Below are 7,159 nucleotides of genomic sequence, written 5' to 3' on the forward strand. Positions count from 1 at the left end.
AGAACTTGGGCTCAAGAACTTGTTTTGCTTTGGCTCTCGAGTCTCAAAATTCCCTTCTTTAAAATGAGAGAGTTACATTCCCTTCCCTTCTAAATATATGGTCCCATGATGCCAAGGAGCATGTCCTTGAGAATGAGATCTGCTGTTGGTTGTGACGCAACACAGCTCCAGCTGCCAGTCCACTCAATCTCTGTGGGTGTACGTCACTCTCAGGGGTCTGAATATTCACCCAGATCACAAATACTGGGGGCTCAAAGTTAAACAGCTAACTTTTTCCAAGGTCGCACAGCTAAGAAGTGTTAGCAGTGGGATTTAACTTCAGGTCTTACAGCCTCCAAGTCCTCGATGCCTCCCTTGCTTCTATATAAATGCCCGAGGGACATAGGGAAAGAGCCTAAGATTTCATTGCTCAGGGAGAGTTTTCAATGAGTAAACTCCCTTCACCCATGCAAGCTAGCACCTTTTCTACTGCTCAGTCTGAGAGAGCTGCCCCAAGCAGGGAGAAATTAAGTGACCTGGGTCAGAGACAGGATTTGTCTTGAGTACCCAAAATTCATTTAATCATCTTTAAGGACCATTCTGGGGTAAGCTCAATGGTCACTTGGGAGCAGAGTTTCTCCCTGGTGGGGTCGGGGTGGGGGTTAAATAAAGACAATATAAATAACTGTACATACTAATCAGCCTGCCCTCAGTCCCTTACAGTACAGGACCCTTGACAAGGTTGAGGATTACAGTACAACATACCCATTGTAAACAGAATAAGCATGTAGATAACAGAAGAAATTTACCTCCTTTTTTAACTTCCTGACAGGTGTGGTAGTCTACAAGGATCCTGATACACTTGCTCAGCCTTTGCCCAAAGGTACAATTTGGTCGTGTGGGATGAGTACAGCCAGCTCTCAGTTATCTGGGGCTGGGAGAAAGGTGAGCAGTGGACCTGGTTGGGGGGTAGGAGAGTTTTAGGTCCCAACTCAGCCTTTTCTCATCTCTGTTACCCACTTTCCCTGGCAGTTAGCAGCAACCACAGGTGGCAAATGGGACAGGAAAAAGAGATGAAGAATGAGATCACTTCAGTTTGTTTCCCTGGCAGCAGGCAAAGAGCAGTGGGGCAGAAGTCAGGGATAAGGGAAAGAGAGGAGGAGGTTAAATCTTCTTCCTTCTGTGGCCACAGATGAGTGGCTACAGCCCTCTGCAGCAGCTCTAGCTGAGTCCTGCCTTAGAGAGCTTGGTTTCTTCAGGTTTCGATGCTGCTTGGTCAGTTTTCACCTCATAGGGAAAGACAGCCCCAAAGATGTCTTCATGGTAACACTTCTGACTCTTAAAGAGAAAGAGAGACCAAGAGAAAATGAGCCCCACGGATCAGTCGCATTAATGAGGACAGTGTTGGTAGGGACTGCAAAAGTACCATAAATCCTCAATGCTAAGAGAGCCTTTTGACATAACAAATTCCCATTTACAGAGCAATGTGCACAAGAATGAGGACATGCAAGGCAAGAGAGCTGAGAGTCACAGGATGTGCCTTCAGATCCAGGTGCTGCTGTTTACTAACTACATGGCTTTGGTTCTCTCTGATGGCAAGAGAGTTGGATGAGATGGTCTTGAATCTATGATCCATATTATTCCCTTATGTTTCTATTGCACTTCCTTTTGAGGAAACCTTCAAAACATTTTGTTTCCTCTCTGGAATGAGGGGAATGTCCAAAGGGTGAAAGATAGAAATTTATCTTCCTATTTTATAGCTGAGAAAGGAAAAATGCTTCATTGTAGGTCACAAATTATTACTCTTACATAGTCACTCTCTTCCTCAGATCTCCTCAGATTTCTTTCCACCCTTCCTCCCAAGTTGCTGGCGACAGCATCCTTTACCCAGCATTCTTGGCAAGGTCCTACCTTGAGTTGGAAGAAATAGTTCTCAGTCTGCTCTTCATTCATCTTCAGTCTGGTGGCAAAGAGATCCTTCAGAGTTTGGGCCACATCTCTGGCCATCCTCACATCTCCGCAGACATACAGGTGTTCCTTGTCTTCATGCAATGTCCAGATCACCTCATCTGCCAGTCGCTGCCGCAGACTATCCTGAACTTAGACCTGGGAAGGAATAGCAGTGATTTACAGAGAATGGTTTGCTACCAGGAGAAGTCCCAGTTGGATTTGATTTTTCCCTTCTACAAATCCTTTCAGCTGGAGTCTGTTTCCCGATAGTGTGACTTGCACATCCCCAATCAGGTACTGCAAAAGGACATGGACTTAATGGTAAGCTCTACACTGTTTACTATTCTTATATACAGGGTATTTCAAAAGGTTTGAGCAGGTGCACACTTATTAAAACTTAAGATTTAATAAATTAAAGCTTAAAATTTAATAAGCTTGGGATAGCTAGATGGGACAGTGGATCGAGCACAGGGCTTGGAATCAGGAAGACTCATCTTTCTAAATTCAAATCTATCCTCAGACATTTACTAGCTGTGTGACTTTGGGCAAATCACTTCATCCTGCTTGCCTCAGTTTCCTAATCTGTAAAATGAGCTAGAGAAGGCAATGGTAAACTATTTCAAAAATCTCTGTCAAGAAAACCCCAAATAGGGTCATGAACAGTTGGTCATCCCTGAACAATAACAAAAAGCTTAAATTCACACCCAGATTTTTCAGGATGTTTTACATTTCCAGCATCTACTGTGGAGAGGATTCAGTTTGTAGTCTGGGATTGTGCAAAAGACATTAAACTAAGCCAGAAAGCTATGATTTGGGTCCTGGCTATGATACTTCCCAGCCTTGTGATTAAGTAAATTGTGTTAACTTTCTGAGGCCCTTTCCTTGTCTGTGAAATGTGTGTCTCCATGTGTCTATTTCCCTCAAAGGGTTATTGAGAAAAAAGTGCCATGTGCAGCTTTTTCAGTGGAGTTCAGATAAAAACATATGGAGCCATTTTTAATCTACTATTGTGCTTTTAAATTTATTTGAATCCAATCTTCCCCGTGTGTTCTGGTTTTCCTGACTAATCCTGGTCAGACTGATTATCAAAGACCTTTTCTGCAAAGTTGATACGACATAAATGAGTGTACCCATTTTACAGAGAGGAAAACACAAGCTCCGAGAAAGGAGAAGAGGTGACTTGTCCAATCTTGTCCAACCCATCATTGTTGAAGTTAGGATTCAGAGAGATGTCTCCTGACCACATTTCCTTAGAGGGGAGAGTTCAAAGAACTCCCTTCTGTTTTTCTCTTACCAAACTTTCCAGCACAGGGGTTCTGAACAGAGCCTCTGGAAATTCTTCTTTTAAAAAGATTTCAATGATCCTATTTCAATATAATCACATTCCTTTTTATCCTATGTAGTCTATTTGATATTTAAAAACATGATTCTGAGGAGAGGCCCCTGGGCTTCTTCAGATGGTTATCCAGGACACAAAAAGACCAATATCCTTAGGACTGGTGGCCAATGTGCCATTGCTCATGGACACGTGGACAGCCACAACATTCGGGTCAGCTTCACGCCAGGTTAAGGAAGCCCATCTAACAGGGGCAAGGCTGGAGGGGCTGGCAGGGTGATTGTTAGTCCCTAGGCTGGTCTAGAGTGGGAAAGGTCATCTGGTTCAACCCTTCATTTTAATGAGGAGGGAAACTGAGGCTCAGGGACAGTAAGTGGATTTTCCAGAATCACAGAAGCAGGATTTGAATCCAGCTTCTCTGGATCCAGTAACAGTATTTCTTCCAAAGTATCACATCCTGGAATATAAGGGCAACCCTTGGCATTGGACATTACAGAAAACCAGCTTACTTTGGGCTGGCCGGGCTGGCGAGAGTAGGCTGTGTAGACATCCCGGAGCACTCCTTTCTGTGTCATCTCCTTCATCTCCTCCTGATACAGGTGGTCCATGTCGGGGTGCCGGCATCCAAACACCAAGATCATATTAGGGGTCTTGATACCTACAGGAGGCAACAGGCTGCAGTGGCCAAGATAGGCAGAAGAGGGTGCTGTGCCCTAAGAAAAACTCCCCTTGTGGTCTAGATGGTTGGATACAGAGAAATAATGAAGATTTGGCAGAGGAGGGTGGGGAGAGAGTCTGGGAAGTAGAGCAATGTTGAAGTCCAGCTTCTCTCTCTGTCTTTCTGTTTCTTTAGCTGGAGGAGATCTCAGAGACATTCTAGTTATAGATGAAGGAATTTAGAGGCCCTCTAATCCTATTTCCTCACTCTAAAAATAAGGAAACTGAGGCACAGAGTGGTCCATTGACTTGCCCAAGGTTACACAGCTATCAAGTAGCAGAAATAGTATTTGAATCCAGTTCCTTTGCCTCTACGGCCATTGCCCTTAGGAATACAGGAGGTGGAGAAGGAAGTGGTAAAGTGTGTGGGTTGGGAATGGGGTAACAGCTGAAAGAAGGACAGGAGGAGATGGCAGCTGAATGGCACAAAATCCCTGGGAGTAATCAGATTCAAGAGTGTTTATCTCCATGTGGGTCTGATCCAATGCCCTGAACACAGCAGATGTACAGTAAGTCACTGCGGCTGCTCTGGTTAATGGTGATAACCTAACCCTGCTTCTTCTCCCAGGGGCTCCTGGAGGGAGAGGGTAGCAGAATGCTGGCCTTAGGGTCAGAAAATCTGCATTCTGGCCTTGGTTCTGACTCTTACAAGCTGTGCTTCCATGGGCAAATCAGCCTCAACTTCCTCCTCTGTAAAATGGGGATAATCATCCACCCTCCTTCCCCTGCAGGACTGTTGTGAGGAAAGCCCTTTGTAGTCTGTAGTGCCCAAACAAATGGGAGCTGCTGCTAGGGGAAGGGTCCCCAGGACCTTTACCTTTCTTCTCTCTGTCCGCCAGTCACTGTTGCCAAAAACTAAAGGGGCGATACCAGTGCCCAGTCCCACCAGAATGCAGGGGTGGCTGGGGTCCTCTGGAAGCTGGAAACCACTGGTACTAAAGGTGGGGAGAATTAAGTTGAGATTACAAGCTTCACAAGATCCATGTGCCCCAGCCCTAGCCCTGCTATCTTTCCCACCCTGCCTGGTTCTCTGCAGACAGGGAGACAGAGAGAGAGAGAGAGACAGAGAGAGAGAGAGAGACAGAGAGAGACAGAGAGAGAGACAGAGAGAGAGAGACAGAGACAGAATGTGTATGTGTATGTGTATGAGAGACAGAGACAAAAAGACACACAGTGACAGAGGCAGAGAGAGACAAAAAGACACACAGCGACAGAGGCAGAGAGACAGACACATTCATATGTGTGTGAGAGAGAGACAAAAAGAAAGAGACAGAGACAAAGGCAGAGTGTATGTGTGTGAGAGAGTGAGAGACAGAGACAGAGACAGACAGACAGACAGAGACAGAGGGTGTGTGTGTGTGTGTGTGTGTGTGTGTGAGAGAGAGAGAGAGAGAGAGAGAGAGAGAGAGAGAGAGAGACAGAGAGAGAGAGAGAAAGAGAGAGAGACAGAGAGAGAGAGACAGAGAGACAAAAAGAGAGACAGAGATAGAGACAGAGACAGAGTGCATGTGTGTGAGAGAGTGAGAGACAGACAGACACACACACACTGAGAGAGAGAGATAGACAGAGAGACAGAGAGAAGGAGCACTATGTCTATTCCTCTAAGACAGATTTCTCTGGAGGCCCTACAGGATAGCAGGTTTCCTTAACCTGGGCCCTCTGTCTATGTCAGGGGCTTTACCTTCGTATAAAACAGGGCACAGTTTCCTGGAGCTTCAGGTTGCTGAGCCATGTGCTGCAGACCCCATGATGGAGAGGGCCCTGACCGTCTAGAAGAAAGGAGAGAAAAGGGCCATTGAGGCAGTGAGACTCCTTTAATCCTTCCCACAAGTCTAAGAATCTGGAATAGACTGAAGGGAGCCTTGGTTCATACACTTTCTTTTTTTATATTTTTCTATTTTTAATTTTCTTTTTCTTTAATTTATTAAAACTTTTTATTTTCAAAACATATGCATGGATAATTTTTCAACATTGACCCTTGCAAAACTTTGTGTTCCAAATCTTCCCCTCTTTCCCCCCATCCCCTTCCCTAAATGGCAAGTAATCCAATATATGTTAAACATCACATACTGTTTCTGATCCTCCAAAGACTACCTGTTCACTCATTTAGGCTCTTATTTGCAATCCTTTCTCCCAGAATGATGCTACTGATTTGCCAGAGGGAGAGTCCATGACATATTGCAAAAAACTCTTGACAGTGCAGGGAGTCTGGAGAACTGGGCATTTGGGCAAATCATTTCCCATTTTCAGCCCCAATTTTATATTATGAGGGGAGGTGGGCGGGATGATCTCCAGAAGGTTCTTCCAACTCTAATATTCTCTGTTCTAGCATACTAAGATCCAAGGTCATTTCTAGTCTAACATTTTATGATTTAAGGTTCCTTTCTCTCTTTGGTATCCTCCCTTATAAAATTCAAAGTTCTAGGTCCCTTCTCTCTTTGACATTCTACATTCTAACTTTCAAAGATGTACATCCCTTCTTTCTTTGGTAGCCTTCCTTTTAACATTCAAAGTTCTAGGTCCCTTCTCTCTTTGACATTCTACATTCTAACTTTCAAAGTTGTAGGTTCCCTCTCTCTTTGGTATTCTCCATTCCTACATTTGGAGTTCTAGGTCCCTTCTGTCTTTGGTATCCTTCTTTCTAACTTTTTGTGTTCTAGGTCCTCATTGCCTCTAGATGCAGTGAAACCCCCCAGGGACCTTAAAAGTAGTGCTTATTTTTGCCTTTAATTTTGCAGTCGTGAGGATCAGAGCTGCCTTTGTTCTCAGTCCTTGGGGCCCTTACCTCTAGTTTGTTAAGTGACCACAGCCACAGTCAAGTGGATCTCCTTGGGGGTGAGGTCCCGAGAGGAGTTTATGGAATAGAAGCGAGGCTTCAGTAGAATGTTTTAGCTTCCTCCTCCCCACCCCTTTCCACAAAAAGTTAAGACTACAATCCACCGAGGTTTTGTTTCCTGTATCTGTCTTGTCTGCTTTCTTAAACTGTAAGCAGGAACTGTGTCCCTGTAAAGCAGCTTTATACACTGCCTTTTTGTACATAGTCTTGTGCTCTGGCAGATAGTCCCATAGTGCCTCAGGCACAGGGACTCCTCTCCGGCTTCTTGGCCAAGCTCACTGCCAAACTCTGCAGCAATGAGTCCCCTTTGGTCTCAAACCATGACTTCTCCCTTCTGTCCC

The 7,159-nt window shown here is 44.8% G+C and overlaps 1 pseudogene; it reads right to left on the minus strand.

Annotated features, from left to right (window-relative positions):
- Window positions 1-1,200: 1,200 nt before the first annotated feature.
- Window positions 1,201-6,864, minus strand: LOC127561254 (nitric oxide synthase, inducible-like; annotated as a pseudogene).
- Window positions 6,865-7,159: the final 295 nt, after the last annotated feature.

The sequence above is a fragment of the Antechinus flavipes genome, chromosome 4, assembly GCF_016432865.1.
Source record: "Antechinus flavipes isolate AdamAnt ecotype Samford, QLD, Australia chromosome 4, AdamAnt_v2, whole genome shotgun sequence".
In the NCBI taxonomy this organism is placed as follows: domain Eukaryota; kingdom Metazoa; phylum Chordata; class Mammalia; order Dasyuromorphia; family Dasyuridae; genus Antechinus; species Antechinus flavipes.